The sequence below is a fragment of the Scyliorhinus torazame genome, chromosome 23 (assembly GCF_047496885.1).
Source record: "Scyliorhinus torazame isolate Kashiwa2021f chromosome 23, sScyTor2.1, whole genome shotgun sequence".
NCBI lineage: Eukaryota > Metazoa > Chordata > Chondrichthyes > Carcharhiniformes > Scyliorhinidae > Scyliorhinus > Scyliorhinus torazame.
Genome location: NC_092729.1, coordinates 8521522 through 8544551, shown reverse-complemented (window position 1 = coordinate 8544551; position 23030 = coordinate 8521522).

Sequence of the window (23030 nt, the reverse complement as noted above, 5' to 3'; positions counted from 1 at the left end):
ACTGACGGAGGCTCTTTGTTCCACAATTACTGTCTCTGTGCCCATTGTTACTATTATACAGATGCATGGTCAGAATTTGAATACAGGATATGGGACGTCTTGTTGAAGCTGTACAAGACATTGGGAAGGACACAATTGGAATACTGTGTACAGTTCTGGTCTCCGTAATATAGAAAGAGGGCGGAAAAATTTGCTCGGCTGCTTCCGGTCTTTAAAATTTGAGTTATAAGGAGCGGCTGGATATGTTTCTTGAAGGCTAGAGGTGATCTTCACAACGGATATAAAATAATGAGGGGTATAGATGAGGTAGATTTTCCCAAAGGTACTGGAATGCAAAACTAGAGGGCATAGGTTTAAGTTGAATGAGGAGAGAAAAAAAAGGATCCAAGGAACAATTGTTTCACACAGAGGGTGATGAGTGTCTGGAACGAGCTGGCAGTGGCGGTAGTAGAGGCGTCTACATTGTTGCCTTACAGAGACAGTTACAGAGACAGAGACAGATACAGAGACAGATACAGAGACAGTTACAGAGACAGATACAGAGACAGATACAGAGCATGTTACAGAGACAGATACAGAGACAAATACAGAGTCAGTTACAGAGACAGTAACAGAGACAGTTACAGAGACAGTTACAGAGACAGTTACAGAGACAAATACAGAGACAGTTACAGAGACAGATACAGAGACAGTTACAGAGACAGATACAGAGACAGATACAGAGACAGTTACAGAGACAGATACAGAGACAGTTACAGAGACAGTTACAGAGACAGATACAGAGACAGTTACAGAGACAGTTACAGAGACAGAGACAGTTACAGAGACAGATACAGAGACAGTTACAGAGACAGTTACAGAGACAGATACAGAGACAGTTACAGAGACAGTTACAGAGACAGATACAGTTACAGAGACAGATACAGAGACAGTTACAGAGACAGATACAGAGACAGTTACAGAGACAGTTACAGAGACAGATACAGATACAGAGACAGTTACAGAGACAGATACAGAGACAGATACAGAGACAGTTACAGAGACAGTCACAGAGACAGATACAGAGACAGTTACAGAGACAGATACAGAGACAGAGACAATTACAGAGACAGATACAGAGACAGTTGCAGAGGCAGAAACAGAGACAGATACAGAGACAGTTACAGAGACAGTTACAGAGACAGATACAGAGACAGTTACAGAGACAGATACAGAGACAGAGACAGTTACAGAGACAGATACAGAGACAGAGACAGTTACAGAGACAGATACAGAGACAAATACAGAGTCAGTTACAGAGACCGAGAGATACAGAGAACGTTACAGGGAGAGGTACAGAGAGAGAGATAGAGAGAGATAGAGAGAGAGAGAGATACAGAGAACGTTACAGAGAGAGGTCCAGAGAGAGATACAGAGACAGATACAGAGACAGAGAGATACAGAGAACGTTACAGGGAGAGGAACAGAGAAAGATGTAGAGACAGATAGAGAGAGAGAGATACAGAGAACGTTACAGAGAGAGGTACAGAGAGAGATATTGAGACAGTTACAGGGAGAGAGAAATACAGAGAACCTTACAGAGAGAGGTACAGAGAGAGATATAGAGACAGATAGAGAGAGAGAGATACAGAGAATGTTACAGAGAGAGGTACAGAGAGAGATACAGAGACAGCTAGAGAGAGAGAAAGATCCAGAGAAAGATACAGAAGGAGGAATAGAGAGAGAGATACAGAGACAGACACAGGGACAGATACAGAGAGAGAGAGAGATACAGAAATGCAGGCCCTGGTTCTTCTGGTCACGCATGACACCATTTCCTCCCTGCGAATCTTTCCTCGTGCCCTCCTTCCTGACCGCTAGAAATGTCCTCATGACAAACATAATACTGACTGTTCTATCACTCCAGAGTGATAAACAGGATGGGACATTGAAAATCCCACAGACCCCTGAAACCACTCAAATATCAAAGGAAGATTGAATATCATGGTCAGTGTTTCCACTATGTCCACACTCCATCCCTCAGACCCTCTCACGCAGACAATCTAGACCAGGTTATTATTCTATTTCATTGTGTTATAAAAAGTGTTGGATTGAAAGGGGTTAACTGACACTGTTTGTTTAGTGAGTGTAATTAATGTCAGTCTCCATGGATCCTAATGGTGTCACTGGAGGATGTCCTTCTCCTATTAATAAGCGATTCATTTCAATGTGGTAACCCAAACTGTCACGGGAGCGTCAACTCCAACACTGACAGAGATCAGCGGCTCCAGAGAGACCGAGAGAAGGGAGCAGAATCTCAAAACAACCCACAGGAACCTTACCGCAATGAACAGAAGTTTATCAGTGGCTCTTTATTGGAGTTCTCGAGATCCTTTCGCTTCACCATGGTGGATCCTGGATGTACTCTGGATAATTCAGGCGGGTTATTATCCCCTCCTGGCTACTGTTGGTGTGCCTGGTAAGTCTCCCTGTCCAGTTATTTACTGTGTAAACTACTTTAAGTCTATTATTGCTCTGGTCATTTCCCTCTTGGAAAGATTGAATGCATGTTCTTCAGTTCCAGTCACTCATCTCAGTCCCTATCCAGTATCCACACACCGCTCTCTGGCTGAAATCGGAGATTGTTCACAATCTCCGCACTCACTTTGACACTGAAGATATTTATATCCAGAAAATGTGTATTTAAATGTTTTCTCCATTCCCAATCCTACCCACTTGAATTCGCCTCATCTCAGCCGCAGAATAAACCATCATCTGTGTCTTTGTTAAATCCACACTCGATTATTGCGATTAAATTCTTGTCATCCAATTCCTGTTACACGTTATCATGAAGCGCAGCTCATCCACAACTCTGCTGTCCATATCCTAACCCTCACCCAATCCCAGTGACGTATCATGCCTGTGCCCACTGATCCACATTGGTTCACAGTCTGGAAGCATCTCAATATCAATGTTCTCATTCAGTGATTGAATTTCTCTCACAGTCTCAATTTATACCATTTCCAACGAAATTGCAATGAGTTAATTTTCATTCTATGTCCAGTTCTGTTATTGGAAGGTTCGTGGAGGTGATGAGGATGGGTTTCTGGAGGTTGTGTCATTGGCGAATAAGTGGTGGTGATGTGGATGTGTTTCTGGAGGTTGTGTTATTGGGACGTTAGTGGGGGTCCTGTGGATTGGTTTCTGGAGGTTGTGTTATTGGGAAGTTAGTGGAAATTATGTGGATGAATTTCTAGACGTTCTGTTAATGAGAGGTTATTGGCGGTGATGAGGATGTGTTTCTGCAGGTTGTGGTATTGGGACGTTAGTGGAGGTGCTGTGGATGGATTTCTGCAGGTTGTGTATTGGGGAGTTGGTGGAGTGATGAAGATGTGTTTCTGGAGGTTGCGTTATTGGGAAGTTAGTGGAGGTGACTGATCCACAGGGATCAGTGCTGGGACCTTTGCTGTTTGTAGTATATATAAATGATTTGGAGGAAAATGTAACTGGTCTGATTAGTAAGTTTGCAGACGACAAAGTTTGGTGGAATTGCGGATAGCGATGAGGACTGTCAGAGGATACAGCAGGATTTAGATTGTTTGGAGACTTGGGCGGAGAGATGGCAGATGGAGTTTAATCCGGACAAATGTGAGGTAATGCATATTGGAAGGTCTAATGCAGGTAGGGAATATACAGTGAATGGTAGAACCCTCAATTGTATTGAAAGTCAAAGAGATCTAGGAGTACAGGTCCACAGGTCACTGAAAGGGGCAACACAGGTGGAGAAGGTAGTCAAGAAGGTATACGGCATACTTGCCTTCATTGGCCGGGGCATTGAGCATAAGAATTGGCAAGTCATGTTGCAGCTGTATAGAACCTTAGTTAGGCCACACTTGGAGTATAGTGTTCAATTCTGGTCGCCACACTACCAGAAGGATGTGGAGGCTATAGAGAGGGTGCAGAAGAGATTTACCAGAATGTTGCCTGGTTATGGAAGGCATTAGCTATGAGGAGCGGTTGAATAAATTCGGTTTGTTCTCACTGGAACGAAGGAGGTTGAGGGGCGACCTGATAGAGAATACAAAATTATGAGGGGCATAGACAGAGTGGATAGTCAGAGGCTTTTCCCCGGGGTAGAGGGATCAATTACTAGTGGGCATAGGTCTAAGGTGAGAGGGGCTAGGTTTGGAGTAGATGTACGAAGCAAGTTTTTTACGCAGAGGGTAGTGGGTGCCTGGAACACGCTACCGGAGGAGGTGGTGGAAGCAGGGACGATAGTGACATTTAAGGGGCATCTTGACAAATACATGGGGCAGCACGGTAGCATGGTGGTTAGCACAATTGCTTCACAGCTTCAGGGTCCCAGGTTCGATTCTGGCTTGGGTCACTGTCTGTGCGGAGTCTGCACATCCTCCCCGTGTGTGTGTGGGTTTCCTCCGGGTGCTCCGGTTTCCTCCCACAGTCCAAAGATGTGCGGGTTAGGTGGATTGGCCATGAGAAATTGCCCTTAGTGTCCAAAATTGCCCTTCGTGTTGAGCGGGGTTACTGGGTCATGGGAATATGGTGGCGGCGTGGACCTTGGGTAGGGTGCTCTTTCCAAGAGCCGGTGCAGACTCGATGGGCCGAATGGCCTCCTTCTGCACTAAATTCTATGAAATTCTATGTGTTACGGTGAGTGTGTGTTTTAATGTCTCTTTCTGTGAGTGTGAGTGTGTGTATTAGTGTCTCTGTGTGTCTGTGAGTGTGTGTATTCGTGTCTCTGTGTGTGTCTGTGCTTCTGTGTATTAGTGTCAGTGTGTGTGTGTCTGTGCTTCTGAGTATTAGTGTCTGTGTGTCTGTGAGTGTGAATATTTGGATTAGTGTCTCTGGGTGTGTCTGAATGTGTGCATTTGTGCCTCTGGGTGTGTCTGTTTGTGTGTGTATTAGTGTCCATGTGTCTCTGTGTGTGTCTGTGAATGTGTGCATCAGTGTTTCTTTGTGTGTCTGTCAGTGTGTGTTTCAGTGACTGTGAGTGTGCATTAGTGTCTCTCAGTCAGCCTATGCATTTGTGTATTAGTGTATGTGTGTGCGAGTGTGTGTATTAGTGTATCTCTGTGTGTATGTGTGTGTACTGGTGTCTGTGTGTGACTGCGAATGTGTGTATTGGTGTACCTGTGTGTCTGTGATTGTGTGTATTCGTGTGTGAGTGTGTGCATTAGTGCCTGTTGTCTATTAGAGTTTCGGTGCGAGTGTGAGTGCGAGTCATTGTTCCTGTGTGTCTGTGAGTGTCCGAATTAGTATACCTGTGTGAGTGTGTGTGTTACTGTATGTGTGTATGTCTGTGAGTGTGTGTGTCAGTGTGTGTCTGAGTGTGTGTATTGGTGACTCTGTGTGTGTGGGTGTGTATTACAGCATGTGTGTGTCTGTGAGTGTGTGTAGTAGTGCCTCTGTGTGTTTGAGTGTGTGTATTAGTGTCTGTGTGTGTGTGTCTGTGAGTGTCTGCATTCGTGTCTGTGTGTGTCTGTGAGTGTGTGCATTAGTGCCTGTCTGTGTGTCAGTGTGTTAATATATGTCTCTGATGGTGTGTGGGTTAGTGTGTGTATTAGGGTCTGTGTGTGTGTTCCCATTCGTGTCTGTGTGTGTATGAGTCTGTGTATTGGTGTCTCTATGTGTGTGTGAGTGTGCGTACTTGTGTCTCGACGTGTCTGTGAATATGTGTATTAGTGACTCTGTGTCTGTGAGTGTGAATCAGTGTCTCTCTGTGAGTGAGTGTGTATTCGTGTCTGTGTGTTTGTGAGTGTGTGTATTAGTGTGTGTATGTGTGTGTGTGCGCGCACTTGTGTGTCGGCGTGTCTATGAATATGTGTATTAGTGAATGTGTGGGAGTGTGTGAATCAGTGTCTCTATGTGTGTGAGTGTGGATTAGTCTCTGTGTGTGCGTCTGTATGTGAGTGTATTAGTGCCTACCTATCTCTGAGAGTGCGTGTACTAGTGATTACGTGTGTGCCTGTGAGTGTAATTATTCGTGTCCCTGTATGTCTGTGAGTGTCTGTGTGTGCGTCTGTGAGAGTGTGGATTAGTTTCTATCTGTGTCTGTGAGTGTGTGTGTTAATGTATGTGTGTAAGTTTGTGTATTAGTGTCCCTGAGTGTGTTAGTGTGTGTAATAGTGCCTCCGCGTGCATGAGTGTGGGTACTCATGTCCCCTGTCTGTCAGTGTGTGTAATAGTGTATCTCTGTGTATATGAGTGTGGGTATTAGTGTATTTTCTTTCTGTGAGTGTGTATTAGTGTCTGTGTGTGCTAGTGTGTGTAATGGTGTACCTGTGTGTCTGTGGATGTGTGTATTAGTGTCTGTGCGTGTGCGAGGGTGTGTATTAGTGTCTGTGTGTGTCTATCTGCGTGTGTATTACATTCTCTGTGTGTCTGTGAGTGTGTGTATTAGTGTCGCTGTGTGTGTGAATGTGTGTATTAGTGCCTCTGTGTTGTTGTGAGTGTGTGAGTAGTAGTGACTGTGAGTGTGTATATTCGTGTCTCTCTGTGTGTGATTGCATGGATCAGTGTCTCTGTGCTTGGGAGTGTGTGTATTAGTGTCTGTGTGTGTGTGTTTCAGTGTATTAGTGTCTCTGTTGTTATGGGCGAGGCGTTTTCAGAACCCCAAAATGTATCATGGAGTTCAACCAACCGCCCCTTTAATGTATTTAGTGCTTTTCCTAGCACACGGCTTGTTCCCTAGGAGTGGGATTACAATTATGGAGACGTGGGTTTATAAACACAAAACAATGTTTATTCCATGAACTCAACTTAACATCTTTTTAAACATTGGATCTCTTAACACCCATTACTTCAATGATTACTCAGAAAATATTGCAACAGTAAATAATTCCTCAAAATGTTCCTTCAAACTTACAAGAGACTTAACACCTTTAAACAGAATCACATCAGGTTAAAGGCTTTACTATTATGAGTTTAAATCACCCTAATGATCCAGAGATAGACTTTCATGGCAGATATCACAGCAACTCAAGCTCCCTGCAAAACACAGACACACAACCAGCTATTTTCCTCCAAACTGCAGCTCTCTGGAAACACACAGACACACAAGCTGCTTTTTGATACTGCAAAACTAAACTGCAAAATGGCTGACCAGACCTCAGCTCCACCCACTCTTTGACATCACTGTTTTCTTAAAGGTACATTGCTTAAACATCCATGTATTAAAGGTACTCTCACATGACACCTCCCCCCAAGAAACAAAAATAAGCCATCAACTTCAAGATGGTTTCATTTTTCACTTTTGCACCATCCACTAAGACATGCACAAAGTAAATATGCATTTTCATTTAAAGAAAACAACACACTCAAACAGGTATAATAATATAGTCCATTTCTCTTTGTTCTTCTTCCTCCAACCGAAATCCTTCTCGAGTGACAATCTCTTTGAACATAGTCTCTGCACGATCCATCCATTCCTCTACTCCTCGGCATTTTTCTTTAGAATCAGATACTTTAGTTCAATCTGACCACAGAGTCCCTTGCAATTCTCCAATACAGGGCCATTGATGATCACAACTTTCCGGCAGTCATATGCCTATTGAAAGTCCACTGTCCTTTGACTTTTTTTATGTTTCTTCAGCAATTCCATCAGTGGAGTAATCACGCCACAAAACCGTTGCACAACTGTGCGATGAAATCCATTCATGCTAAGAAATCGCATTATTTCCCTTCGTCGTGAGGGTATTGGAACCTCCGCAAGTAAAGTGATTTGGGCTCTCCAAATCCACTTTCGGCTAGGTTCATCACCAAACCCGCCTCCTGAAGTCGATCGAAGAACTCCATACAATGTTTTAAATGTTCTTTCCATGTCTGGAAGTTGGAAATATAAACAGATTGTCCCGCTTTCTCAATGCAATCTTCAAACGTGGGATAGGTTATGAGTCCGTTCTTGTAACTGCATTCACCTTTCTGTAGTCCACACACAACCGTTGTGTACCGTCTGGTTTAGGTACCATCACCATGGGCGAGCTCCATTGGCTGCAACCCACTTCAATTATGCAATTTTTAAGCATACTCTCAATCTCGCTGTTAACCTGTGCCAATTTTGAAGGATTACATCTATATGGATGTTATTTGATAGGAACAGCATTTCCCCACATCTACATCATGTGTAGCCATTTTAGCACTTCCCAATTGATCTCTACAAACCTGCCCAAGAGATATCAATAACTCTTTCAGGTCAGTTCGTTTTTCCTCTGGAAGGTAACTTAACAATTCATCCCAATTTTTAAGAACATTCTCATTACCCAATTTAGTTTGAGGTATGTCAAATTCACAGTCCTCTGGATTTGGTTCGTCACTTTTAGTTAGAATCATTAAAACCTCCTTTCTCTCTCTTTCACTTTCAACGTACCTTTTAAGCATATTCACATGACACACTCGGTGAGTCTTCCTTCTGTCTGGTGTTTTTAACCACATAATTCACCTCATTTAATTTCCTTTCAATTTTATACGGTCCACAAAACCTAGCTTTTAAAGGCTCACCTACCACTGGTAACAACACTAAAACTTAATCCCCACTGGCAAAACTACGAACTTTGGATTTCTTCTCCGATACCCGTTTCATCAAATTTAATGCAACTTTCAAATGTTGTCTCGCCAATTCACCTGCTCTATTTAATCGTTCCCTAAAATTTGACACGTAATCCAATCGTGTAATTTCCGATTTCTCACCCACCAATTTTTCCTTAAATCAACTTAAGTGGCCCTCTTACCTCCTGATCAAAAATTAGTTCAAAAGGACTAAACTTGGTAGGCTTATTAAGTGCATCCCTAATTGCAAACAATACGAATGGGATTCCTTTATTCCAATCCTCTGGGTAATCTTGACAATACGCCCCCAACATTGTCTTTAATATCCGGTGCCACATTCCTAACGCCCCTGCGATTCCATAACTTCTTTGAATAACTTTGAAGTAAAATTCGTTCCTTAATCCGATTGAATTTCTGTGGGTAGTCCATACCTAGTAAAGAATTTAAGTAACTCATCAACAATCCTTTAGCTGTAATATTACGTACTGGAATGGCCTCTGGAAACCTAGTAGACACATCCATTACAGTCAAAAGATATTGATTCCCACTTTTTGTATTAGGAAGCGGTCCTACACAATCAATTAGGACCCACGTAAAAGGTTCCTCAGATGCTGAAATGGGTATTGAGGGCGCTGGTTTTATCACTGCTTGAGGTTTCCCTATCACTTGACATATGTGACATGATTGACAAAATTTAACTACATCTTTATGTAGTCCAGGCCAATAAAAATGTTTCTGGATTTTAGCTTGAGTTTTCATCATTCCCAAATGACCTCCCACTGGTACCTCATGTGCAACTCGCAACACCTCCTTTCTATACCCTACCGGCAATACTACTTGAACTTCTGCCCACTTTTCATCCGCCTGCATATGTACAGGCCTCCATTTTCTCATCAAGACATAATTTTCACGGCAATAACACTCTGGTATACTCTCAGATTCCTCTTCCGTATATGCTTTCTTATATATCCGTTATATTTCTACATCTTTCTGTTGTAACTCCGCAAATTTTCCTGAACTAAAAATATCCGCCTCATCCGCCACCTGTTCTTTTTCTTCTGCAACCATCTGATCAAAAATCGTTTCTGATAATTGCACTTCAACTTCGTCTTCATTCTTTGATTTCTCCTCTTGTCTTAACCTGTAACTTGACGGCCTTGTTACTACACAATCCGGAATAATCCCAGGATATTCGTCCTTCAACACTTCAGCTGTCTGATTTTCCACTGGCTTATCAACCACAGTAGGCATCACTCCCACCTGCGGTCCAGCTATATCATTATCCAAGATAAACTGTATTCCTGACAAGATAGTTTCTCTATTAATCCTACTACCACTTCACCACTCTTCACTGAACTTTCCAACCTTATCTTATATAATGGAACGCTACTCCTCTCACCCAGAATTCCACATATTACCACCTTTTCTGGCAACATTCTTCCCAAACTACATAATTCCTCATCTCTTACCATTAAAGATTGACTAGCCCCTTTATCTCATAAAATTGTGATTTATTTACCTTCTCCTCCTGATACACATGAGTAAACCTAACCCACGAAAGTAAATTCTTTAAAGACATCTGGCACCTTCTTAACAATTACTTCTTGGACAGGCTGTACAATCGTTTGCACCTCCTTCGCTTCCTTTGGGCTCTCCTTTACCACTCTAACAAACCCCACTGCCTTATCCTGTTTTACTACATCAGCCCTCCCAGTGCTTTTCTTCAACCACCAACACTGTGACTTTACATGGCCTAGTTTATTACAGTGAAAACATCTGAAACTTTTCATTTATTTTCCACCCTCCTGGATTTCATTTTTCATCTGAGGTACACTCTCTTTATTGTCTCCCATCAGATCACATTTACCTTTACCACTTCAGTATTTCTCATGTCCCCAGTTTCTATCCATCACCGGCTGAAACCGATGGCGGAAGCCAATCTTTGATTCATGAATTAATTCATAATCATCTGCTATTTCTGCTGCTAATCTTGCAGTTTTAACCCTCTGTTCTTCCACATGAGTTTTCACTACATCAGGAATTTAATTTTTAAACTCCTCCAAAAGTATAATTTCTCTGAGAGCTTCATACGTTTGGTCCATTTTCAAAGCCCTTATCCGCCTATCAAAATTACTCTGTTTGAGCCTTTCAAACTCCATGTATGTTTGACCAAATTATTTCCTTAAATTTCTAATCCTTTGTCTGTAAGCTTCAGGCACTAGCTCATATGCAAGTAAGATGGATTTCTTCACCTTCTCATACGTTCCAGATACCCCCTCCGATAGTGACGCAAACACTTCACTAGCTCTACCTACCACCTTTGTTTGAATCAGTAACAACCACATGTCCTGTGGCCATTTCATTTGTTTAGCTACCTTCTCAAATGAAATGAAAAAGGCTTCCACTTCCTTCTTATCAAACCTTGGCAATGCTTGGAAATATTTAAATAGATTCCCACCATACCTTCGACTATGATGCGCTTTCTCAGTATCCGCATCACTGCTTTTTTATACTGCAAAACTAAACTGCAAAATGGCTGACCTGACCTCAGCTCCACCCACTCTCTGACATCACAATTTTCTTAAATCTACATTGCTTAAACATCCATGTCTTAAATGTACTCTCAGATGACGCTGCATGTATATGTGTATTTGTGCCTGTGTGAGTGTGAATCAGTGTCTCTGTGTTTGTGAGTGTGTGTATTAGACGATCCGTGTGTCTGTGTGTGTATTAGTTTCTGTGTGTTTGTGTGAGTGTGTATTAGTGTCTCTGTGTGTGAGCGTTGTATTAGTGTCTCTTTGTATATGAGTATGTGAATCAGTGTATCTGTGTGCCTGTGAGTGTGTGTATGTGTGTGCCAGTGTATGTATTAGAGAATCTTTCTGTCTGTGGATGTGTGTACTGGTGTATGTGTGTGTGTGTGTGTACTTTGTCCCAGTGTGTGCGAATGTGGGTATTAGTATCTCCATTTGTGTCTGTGTGTGAATTACTGTCTCCGTGTGTGTGAGTGTATTAGTGTCTGTGTGTGAGTGTATTAGTGTATGTGTGTGAGTGTATTAGTAAGTGTATGTGAGCGTGAGTGTGTATCTGTGAGTGCGTGTATGTGTGTGAGTATGTGTATTAGTGTCGCTGTGTGGTCTGCGAGTGCATATTAGTTTCTGTGTGTGTGTCTGTGAGTGTGAGCATTAGTGTATCTGTGTATCTGTTAGTGTGAGTGCATTTGTGTCTCACTGTGTGTATGTGAGTGTGTGTATTTATCATTAGAATTGTTATAGAATTTACAGTGCAGAAGGATCCCATTCGGCCCATCGAGTCTGCACCGGCTCTTGGAAAGAGCACCCTACCCAAGGTCAACACCTCCACCATATCCCCATAACCCAATAACCCCACACAACACTAAGGGCAATTTTGGGCACTAAGGGCAATTTATCATGGCCAATCCACATAACCTGCACATCTTTGGACTGTGGGAGGAAACCGGAGCACCCGGAGGAAACCCACGCACACACGGGGAGGATGTGCAGACTCCGCACAGACAGTGACCCAAGCCGGGAATCGAACCTGGGACCCTGGAGCTGTGAAGCAATTGTGCTAGCCACAATGCTGCCGTGCTGTCCTCTTGTGTGTGCGTGTGTGTATGTGAGTGGGTATTAGTGTATGTGTGTGCGCGTACTAGCGTCTCTGTCCGTCTGCGAGTGTGTGTATTAGTTTCTCTCTGTGAGTCTGTGTGTGTGTCTTAGTGTCCCTGTGTCTGTCTGTGAGTGTGTTTAATAGTGCCACTTTGTGTGTCTGTGTGTGTGTATGAGTGTCTGTGTTTGTATTAGTGTGTCGGTGGGTCTGAGTGTGTGCATTCATGTCTCTGTGTATGCCTGTAAATGTGTGTATTATGTCTCTGTGTGTGTCTGTGATGTGTGTATTAGTGTATATTTGTGTGTCCGCAAGTGTGTATTAGTTGTATGCGTGTGTTTGTTTCAGTGTCTCTGTGACTGCCAGTGGGTGCACTTGTTGTCTATTTGTTTGTGAGTGTGTTTTAGTGTTTATTTATTTGTCTTTATCAAAACCAGCTCAATTGAACGATGGAATATCTACCTCGGCCTGATGTGCAATTTTATTGTTCCTTTCCCTTCCTCATAGTGAATCTCATCGCAATTGTGATCCTGAAGAGACAAAACTGTAGATTGTCCAAATGTGTCACTTGTTACCTGGTGGCCATGGCAGTGGGGGATCTACTGGTCGTTATTCTCGACCTGACATTGAGACACATACCCATTGTTTTTAAGGAACACTTTTATTTCCTGCGGTCCATCCCCGTGTGTAAGATCCACGCCGCCCTGCTTTATGCAGCCACTGACTGTTCTGTCTGGTTCACCGTCACTTTCACCTTTGATCGATTTGTGGCCATTTGTTGCCCGAAGCTGAAAAGTAAATATTGCAGCGAGAAAACGGCGGCTGTGGTTTTGGGAACAGTGGCTGTGCTGAGCTGTTTGAAGAACGTTTCCTGGGGGTTTATGGTAACCGGCCGGTATTGGCTGAAGAACAGCCCCTGGTTTTGTGAAGTCACAGCGGATGTTTTGGGCTCTCTGGTCTGGGGATCAATTGAGCTCGTCCACAACATTACAACACCGTTTGTTCCATTTGTCCTGATTCTGCTGCTCAATGTTCTCACCGTCAGACATATTGTCGCGAACAGCAGGGCCCGCAGGAGACTCCGGGCGCACTGCAGTGGGGAGAGTCCCAGAGATCCAGAGATGGAAAGTCGGAGGAAATCCATCATTTTACTGTTTATTATCTCTGCCAATTTCATTCTGTTATGGTCAATGTTAATGGTTTATTCTATATGGAACCGGATGTGGTTTCTGGTCTATAACAACTCTGTGTGGTTAGATAATTATGTTCAGGAATTGGGGATGATGTTGCAGCTCCTGAGCTGCTGCACAAACACTGCGATTTACGCCGTGACACAGACTCTGTTCAGACAGCATTTGATGAATGTGCTGAAATTTCCCTTCACTCGGATTCTTCAACTCATTAAATCCAGGTGTTATAAGAATAATCTCTTATTGTCACAAGTAGGTTTCAGTGAAGTTACTGTGAAAAGCCCCTAGTCGCCACATTCCGGCGCCTGTTCGGGGAAGCCGGTTGCGGAATTGAACATGTCTGCTGCCTTGTCCTGCATTACAAGCCAGCTGTTTAGTCCACTGTGCTGAACCAGCCACTTTAACATACCTGATGATTATTGGTTCGGGACTAATGGCATTCCCATAATCCCCAATGAGTATGAGCTCCCCCAATGAGGAGGAATCATGAGCAGAGTCACCTGCATATTTAGAGCTGGCCAGTGTAGGACCAGCGTGAGAGGAGAGAGCAGTGGAGTACTACTGTCGTATGTATGTAATGGAAATTAAGTTATTTCTTTTCGATTCTACATACTCGTGCTGGAATATTCGTGGCCCTCACAAAACCAGGGCATCTCTCTCCTCCAACTTCCGGTGAACCTGCCCATTACCAGCCAGCCTCATATTGATTTGCCATCCTGCATTACCAAGATAAATCGGTGGTGGCCACCTTGTGTTGCCGGGTGACAGTCGGCGGCCTGTCCTAATCCCTGTCCTCATCCCTCCTAAACCCCCGCTGAAGGATGGGGGACTCTATCAGCCGCTCTTCAAAAGGTCGGCCAGTAAGGCACCGAATGGGGAGGAACCCGGCAGAGATCGACTGGGAAGTATCTGCACCCTATTGTAAATGACTCTGAGTTACTTGGTGTGGACTCTCCGTGTCCTTACTAAAGAGCCGTTCCTGCACCCTGCCTGCCATTAGGGTGGGTTTTTTATGTCAAATATTTTTATCGCTACAAAAATATTACATAAAAAATTTTGCTTGAGCTGCCAACCACTCCCCATGGCCGATCGGATGGTTCTGTGTTATCCCCACATGGCTGATCAGCTGGGTGAGTGTGCCTCTAACCATGGGCGACGAGCTGCGTGTGTGTGGCTCCTCCCATGGCTGATCAGTTGTGCGTGCCTGCCTTCCCCCAGGGTCGATCAGTTGGGTGTGGGTTGGGAGTGCATCACAGTAGCACAGCCGTTAGCACTGTGGCTTCAGAGCGCCAGAGTCCCGGGTTCGATTCCCGGCTTGGGTCTGTGCGGGGTCTGCACGTTCTCCCCGTGTCTGCATGGATTTGCTCCGGGTGCTCCGGTTTTCTCCCGCAGTCCAAAGATGTGCAGGTTAGGTGAGTTGGACATGTCACATTGCCCTTAGTGTCCAAAAGGTATAGAAGGGTTGTCGTATGAGAGTACCTTTAAGAAATGGGTGCTTATCAGTGATGTCAGAGTGTAGGTGGAGCTGGGCTGTCAGTCTGCTTTTACTTTCGTTTAGGCTTTTTTCTGCAGGTGTGCTTCGTTTCGTTTTAGATTTGGAAAAGCTGCAATCACAGCAAGATGTGTATGAATCTCGGCATGCTTCTGAGTGTTCATTTGGTGATTTCAAAGTGGTAACTGGTGACTTCCTGTGAAGAGGTTTCTTTTCGTTTTATGGATGTTGCAAGGACAGATTAAGAATTACTGAGAGATTACCGTATACTTTGGGGGATTTGCTGGTATTGATAGTTGTTAAGATGTTTACTGTGCGTTTATAAACTGTTAACGGGTTTCACAAATAAAGAGTATTTTAATTTAAAAGTACTGTAGATTTCTGTTACATCCCACCTACAGAGTAAGCCAGTTTGTTCCCCATAACCACAATCCATTAAAGGTTGTGGGTTGGGTGAACTCGGTGTTACACTTTGGGGTTCTCTAAACCCTGGACCATAACAAATTTAGGGTTCATCCAGGATAAAAGTCTATCTATTGGGTTGGCTTTGTGAACTTAAAGACAGTTAGGGGTGAGCATATGGTGGTTGTTTTTCAGATGTGACATTTCAGTTTAAGTAGGGAGTATGTTGTGGACACAGGCTCTTTCAGAGGTTCTGAAGTTTTGGGGGCTGGAGACGGTCACACGCAGTACCTTAAGGACAGAGACTGTAAACAGGCTTTTAGAGTTGTCAAACACATTGCAGTTAACATTACGTGACAAAATGCGAAAAGATGATTTAATTAAGGCGGTGGCTCGGCAGAGGAAATTGCCTGAGATACAGTCTGACCCATTGGGAATGGCAAAATTTCAGTTACAAATTAAACAAATGGAACATGAGAATGAATTAAAGCAGCTTGAATGCGAAAGAGATCGAGAGGACAAGGAGAGAGAAGAAAGGAATACAGAAGGAATAACCCTAGCAGAACAAAAAGAAAGAGGAAAGGAGATGCAGATCAGGGAAAAAGATAAAGAGAGAGTTTCAACTTCAGAAAATGGCCATGAAACATGAGTCAGTTAAAATTGGCGAGCGTAAAGGGAAACGTACAGTTGGATGATAGTGATGAGAATAGTGAGGAAGAGCGTCATAGTCGAAGCTATTTAAATATGTCCACGCATTGCCAAGGTTTGATGAGAAGGAGGTACAAGCATTTTCCACTTCATTTGAGAAGGTAACTAAACAAAAAAAATGGCCACAGGGCATGTGGGTATCACTGATTTAAACAAAGCTGATAGGTAGGGCTAGTGAAGTGTTTGCATCACTACCAGAGGAGGTATCTGGGTCGTAGGAGGAGATGCCAAAATCCATCTTAGGTGCATATGAACTAGTACCAACAGCCTACAGACAAAGAAAATTTTGGAACGAATTTGGTCAAACATACATGGAGTTTGAAAGGATCAGAGTAATTTTGTTAGGTGGATTAGGGCTTTGAAAATAGACCAAACGTATGAAGCTTTCAGAGAAATTATGCTTTTGGAGGTGTTTAGAAACTAAATTCCTGATGTAGTGAGGACCCATGTGGAAAGGGCAGACGGTTAAAACTGCGAGGTTAGCAGCAGAAATGGCAGATGATGTTGAATTAGTTCAAAAATCAAAGTTTAACTTCCGACATCAGTTTCAATCTGTGAGGGATAGAAACTGGGGAAAAGATAAATACTCAAGTGGTAAAGGTAAAGGTGATCTGATAGGAGATAATAAGGAGAGAGTACCTCAGACTAAAAAGGAAATCCAGGAGGGTCGAAGAGACATGAAAAGTTTCAAATGTTTTCACTGTCATAAACTGGGCAATGTAAAGTCACAGTGTTGGTGGTTGAAGAAAAGTACTGGAAAGGCTGATGTGGTAAAAGGATCAGGCAGTGGGGTTGTTAAAGTGGTAAAGGAACACCCAAGTGAAGCGAAGGAGGTGCAAAATGATGTACAGTCTGATCAATGGGTGATTGACAAGAAGATGCCAGATGTCTTTAAAGAATTTACTTGTGTGGGTAAAGTTTACTCATGTGTACCAGAAGGAGTAGGTAAAGAAGTTACAATTTTAAGAGATTCGGGAGCCAGTCAATCTTTAATAGTAAGAAATGAGGAAGTTATGTAGTTTGGGCAGAATTTTGCCAGAAAAGGCAAATATGTGGAATTCAGGGTGAGAGGAGTAATGTTCCATTATATAAGGTAAAGGTTGGAAAGTCAGTGAAGAGTGGTGAAGTGGTGGTAGGAGTAATAGAGAAACTATCTTGTCCAGGAATACAGTATATCTTGGCTAATGATATTGCTGGATAAAGTTGAAGTTCAATTATCAGAAACGATTTTTGATCAGATGGTTGAAAAGAACAAGAACAGCTGGAGGATGAGGCGGATTGTTTTGGTTCAGGAAAATTGGCGGGGTTACAACAGAAAGATATAGAAATAAAACGGATGCATCATAAAGCATACACAGAATAGAAATCTGAGTGTATACCAGAGTGTTATTACCGTAAAAATGATGTCTTGGTGAGGAAATGGAGACCTGTACATATGCAGCCGGATGAAAAGTGGGCAGATGTTCATCAAGTGGTATTGCCGCTAGGGTATGGAAACGTGGTGTTGCGATTTGCACATTAGGTACCAGTGGGATATCATTTGGGAGTAAGGAAAACTCAAGCTAAAATACAAAAACATTTTTATTGGCCTACACTACATAAAGATTTAGTTAACTTTTGTTGATCATGTCACACATGTCAATTGATAGGGACATCACAAGCAGTGATAAAACCAGTGCCCTGAACACACATTCCAGCATTTAAGGAACCTTTTACAAGGGTCTTAATTGATTGCTTCGGACACCTTGCTAAAACGAAAAGTGGGAAACAATATATTTTGACTATAATGGATGTGTCTCCTAGGTTTGCAGATGCCATTCCAGTCTGTAATTTTATAGCTAAAAAGATTTTGGAGTACTTACTCCAATGCTTTACTAGATATGGACTACCCAAAGGAATACAATCGGATCAAGGATCAAATTTCACCTCAAGGTTATTCAGCATGAATAATTCAGTCCTTGTGAAGTAATTCTTGGTCATGGGGTAAGAGGACCATTTAAGTTGATTAAGGAAAAATCCGTGAGTGAGAAATCGGAACTTACATTAATGGATTACGTGTCAAATTTAAATAGTAAGAATAGTAAGAAGACTTCTTACAGTGCCCACCCCAGTCCAACGCCGGCATCTCCACATCAAATTTAAATAGAGCAGGGGAATTGGATGGTCAACATTTAAAAGTCGCACAAAATGTGATGAAACGGGTAGCGGAGAAGGAATCCAAAGTTCGTAGTTTTCACAGTGGACATAAAGTTTTAGTATTGTTACCAGTGGTAGGTGAACCTTTAAAAGCAAGGTTCTGTGGACCTTATCAGATTGAAAGGAAATTAAATGAGGTGAAATTGGTGGTAAGAATGCCAGATAGAAGGAAAACTCACCGAGTGTGTCATGTGATTATGCTTAAAATGTACGTTGAAAGGGAAGGAGAGCAGAAGGAGAAGGTTGTAATGATTCTAACTCAAAGTGACGAACCACATCCGGATGATTTTGAATTTGACATACTTTGAGGTAAATTAGAAAACGAGGATGTTCTTAAAAATTGGGGAAAATTGATGAATTACCTTCCAGACGAAAACGGACTGACTTGAAAGAGTTATTGATATCACGTGGGCAAGTTTGTGGAGAGGTAATGAGTAGGGAAGCACTAAAATGGCTATACATGATGTAGATGTGGGAAATGCTGTTCCAGTCAAACGACATCCATATCGACTTAACCCTTTAAAATTGGCACAGGTTAACAAAGAGATTGAGAGTACGCTGAAGAATGGCAGAATTGAAGTGGGTTGCAGCCAATGGAGCTCACCTATAGTGATGGTACCAAAACCAGACGGTACCCAACGGTTGCGTGTGGACTATAGAAAGGTTAATGCAATTACAAGAACGGACTCTTATCCTATCCCACGTTTGAAGGACTGTAGTGAGAAAGTGGGACAATCAGTTTTTATTTCCAAATTGGATTTACTTAAAAGTTACTGGCAAGTACCTTTATCCGAAAGGCGGAGGAGATTTCAGCTTTTTGTGACTCCAGGTGGTATATACCAATTCAAAGTTATGCAATTTGGCATGAAAATCGCCCCAGCCACATTTCAACGGTAACTAACAAAGTTGTTTCAGGATTACCCAATTGTGCGGTATACATCGCCGATCTGGGCATTTTCAGCCAGACATGGACAGAACATTTATAGCATCTGATGGAGTGATTCGATCGACTTCAGGAGGCGTGGCTGGTGCTAAGCCGAGACAAAAGTGCATTTGGAAAAGCCCAAGTCACTTTCCTTGAGGCTTGGAGGGCCGAAGGGCCTGTTCCTGTGCTGTACATTTCTTTGTTCTTTGGCCATACAATCACACGGGACCGAATGGTCACACGGGATGAGAAAACAAAAGTAAATGAGGAGTTTCCAATACCCTCGAGACGAAGGGAAATATTGCGATTTCTCGGCATGAGTGGATTTGATCGAACATTTGTACCAATTTTTGCAACGTGGTTGCTCCACTGATGGACTTGCTGAAGAATCGTCGAAAATTTCAGTGGACAGCGGAGTTTCAACAGGCATTTGCCTGCACGGTAGCCTTGTGGATAGCACAATTGCTTCACAGCTCCAGGGTCCCAGGTTCGATTCCGGCTTGGGTCACTGTCTGTGCGGAGTCTGCACGTTCTCCCCGTGTGTGCGTGGGTTTCCTCCGGGTGCTCCGGTTTCCCCCCACAGTCCAAAGATATGCAGGTTAGGTGGATTGGCCAAGCTAAATTGCCCTTCGTGTCCAAAATTGCCCTTAGTGTTGGGTGGGGTTACTGGGTTATGGGGATAGGGTGGCGGTGTTGGCCTTGGGTAGGGTGCTCTTTCCAAGAGCCAGTGCAGACACGATGGGCCGAATGGCCTCCTTCTGCACTGCAAATTCTATGATTTAACTGTCTGAAAGCTGTGGTAATCAATGCTCCTGTGGTGGAGAATTACAAGGGACTCTGTGATCAGATTGAACTAAAATATCTGACTTTAAAGAGAAATGCAGAAGGTAGATAAACGGATGAATCAGGCAAAAACCTTTGCGTTCAAAGAAACTGTCAATCGAGAAGGATTCCAGTTGGAGGTAGACGAATAAAAATGGACTATGTTCGTACTAAATGTTTGCGTGCTTTGTTTTGTTAAACATATGTTCATTGTCCATATTTCTTAAAGGTAAGTGAAAAGGTGAAAAATGAAACCATCTTGAAGTGGATGGTTTCTTTTTTTGGGGGCGAGCGAGGTGTTATGTCCGAGTACCTTTAAGTAATGTGTAGTTCATAAAAAAAGTATGGAAGGGTTGCCATGTGAGAGTACCTTTAAGAAATGGGTGTTTATCAGTGATGTCAGAGTATGGGTGGAGCTGGGCTGTCAGTCTGCTTTTACTTTCGCTTTGGGCTGTTTGCTACAGGGTGTGTTTTAGTTTGATTTTAGATTTGGAGAAGCTGAAGTCACAGGAAGATATGTATGAATCTCGCCAAGCTAAAGAATGTTCATTTGGTGATTTCAAAGTGGTGACTGATCTCAGTAGAGAAGCTAAACCTGCTGTCTTTCTGTAAAGAGGGGTTTTGTCTTGTGGATGTTGCAAGGAAAGGTTCAGAGTTACTCATAGATTACTGTATTCCTTGGAGAATTTATTGTTGTTGATAGTTGTTAAGATGTTTACTGTGGGTTTATAAAGTGCTAACTGGCTTAATAAACAAAGTGTTTTAATTTAAAAGCCCTGTAGATTTCTGATGTATCACACCTACAGAGTCAGCCTGTGTGTTCCTAATAACCACAATCCATTCAAAGTTGTGGGTGAGGTGAATTCCATGATACACTTTGGGACTCCCTAAACCCTGGCCCATTACAGGGATTATTGGGCGACGGCGGTAGGGTGGAAGTGAGGGGTTAAGTGGGTCGGTGCAGACTCGATGGGCCGAATGGCCTCCTTCTGCACTGTATGTTCTATGTAATCTATGTCTGTCTCACTCCATGGCCGATAAGCTAAGTGTGTGTGAGACTCCCCCAAAGCCGCTGATTTGTGTTGGTCAGCGTGCCTCCCCCCATGGTAGATCAGCAGGGTGTTTGTGCCGCCACCCATGGTTGATCAGCTGGGTGTGTGACCTCCCATATGGCCTGCGAACAGGGTGTCTGTTACTCCCCATGTTCGACACGCTGAGTGTGTGTGAGTCCCCCCATGGCCGATCAGCTGGGTGAGTGTGAATCACCCCGGGGATTATCAGCTGTGAGTTCGCACACGCCATTTCCCATCAGCTTGTTGTCTGTGACTTCCAAAGGCAGATCAGCTGGGTGTATGTGACTCCCCCATGGCCGATCAGCTGGGTGTGGCTGGCTTCCAGCTTGGCCGGTTATCTGTGTGTGTAGGCCTTCCCCTATGCCCGATCAGCTGTGTGTGTGTGAGACCACAGCCATGGCTGATCAGCTGGGTGTGTCCCTCCTCCGGGGCTCGTCGGCTGAGTGTGTCTGCCTCCCCATGGCCGATCAGCTGGGTGTGGCTGGCTTCCACCTTGGCCGGTTATCTGGGTGTGTAGGCCTTCCCCTATGCCCGGTCAGCTGTGTCTGGGTGAGACCACAGCCATGGCTGATCAGCTGGGTGTCCCTCCTCCAGGGCTCGTCGGCTGAGTGTGTGTGCATCCCCATGGCCTATCAGCTGGGTGTGTGCCGCCTCAATGGCCGGTCAGCTGGGTTTGTCTACCTCCCCATGGCCGATCAGTTGTGTGTGTGCGCCTCCCCACACCTATCAGCTGGGTGTGTGCCTCCTCTATGGCCGATCAGCTGTGTGTGTGTGTGTGCCTCCCCATGGCCTATCAGCTGTGTGTTTACATAAACACTGTTTACTGTAGGGCACTGTTTATATAGAATCTGTTTCCAGCAGTATACTGTTTATATAAACACTTTTTACTGTAGGGCACCGTTGATATAGAATCTGTTTCCAGCAGTATACTGTTTACATAAATACAGTTTACTGTAGAGCACCGTTTATATAGAATCTGTTTCCAGGACACTGTTTACATAAACACTGTTTACTGTAGGGCACCGTTTATATAGCATCTGTTTCCAGCAGCATACTGTTTACATAAACACTCTTCGCTGTCGGGCACCGTTTATATAGAATCTGTTTCCAGCAATATACTGTTTACATAAACACTGTTTACTGTAGAGCACAGTTCATTTTGAATCTGTTTCCAGCAGTACACTGTTTACATAAACAGTGGTTACTGTAGGGCACAGTTTAGAAAGAATATGTTTCCAGCAGTATACTGTTCACATAAACACTCTTTACTGTAGAGCACAGTTTATATAGAATCTGTTTACAGGAGTATACTGTTTACATAAACACTGTTTACTGTAGAGCACCGTTTCTAGAATCTGCTTCCAGCAGTATACTGTTTCCAAAAACACTGTTTACTGTAGAGCACCGTTTATATAGAATCCGTTTCCAGCAGTAGACTGTTTACATAAACACTGTTTACTGAAGCGCACCGTTTATATAGAATCTGTTTCCAGCAGTATACAGTTTACATAAACACTGTTTACTGTAGGGCACCGTTTATATAGAATCAGTTTCCAGCAGTATACTGTTGACAGAAACACTGTTTACTGTAGAGCACCGTTTATATAGAATATGTTTCCAGCAGTATACTGTTTACATAAACACTGTTTACTGTAGAGCACCGTTTATATAGAATCTGTTTTACCGCAGTATACTGTTTACATAAAAACTGTTTACTATAGAGCACCGTTCATATAGAATCTGTTTCCAGCAGTATACTGTTTACATAAACACTGTTTTCTGTAGAGCACCGTTTACATAGGATCTGTTTCCAGCAGTATACTGTTTACATAAACACTGTTTACTGTAGAGCACCGTTTATATAGAACCAGTTTCCAGCAGTATACTGTTTACATAAACACTTTTTACTGTAGAGCACCGTTTATATAGAATCTGTTTTCAGCAGTAAACCGTTTACATAAACACTGTTTACTGTAGAGCACCGTTTATATATAATCTGTTTTACCGCAGTGTACTGTTTACATAAAAACTGTTTACTGTAGCGCACCGTT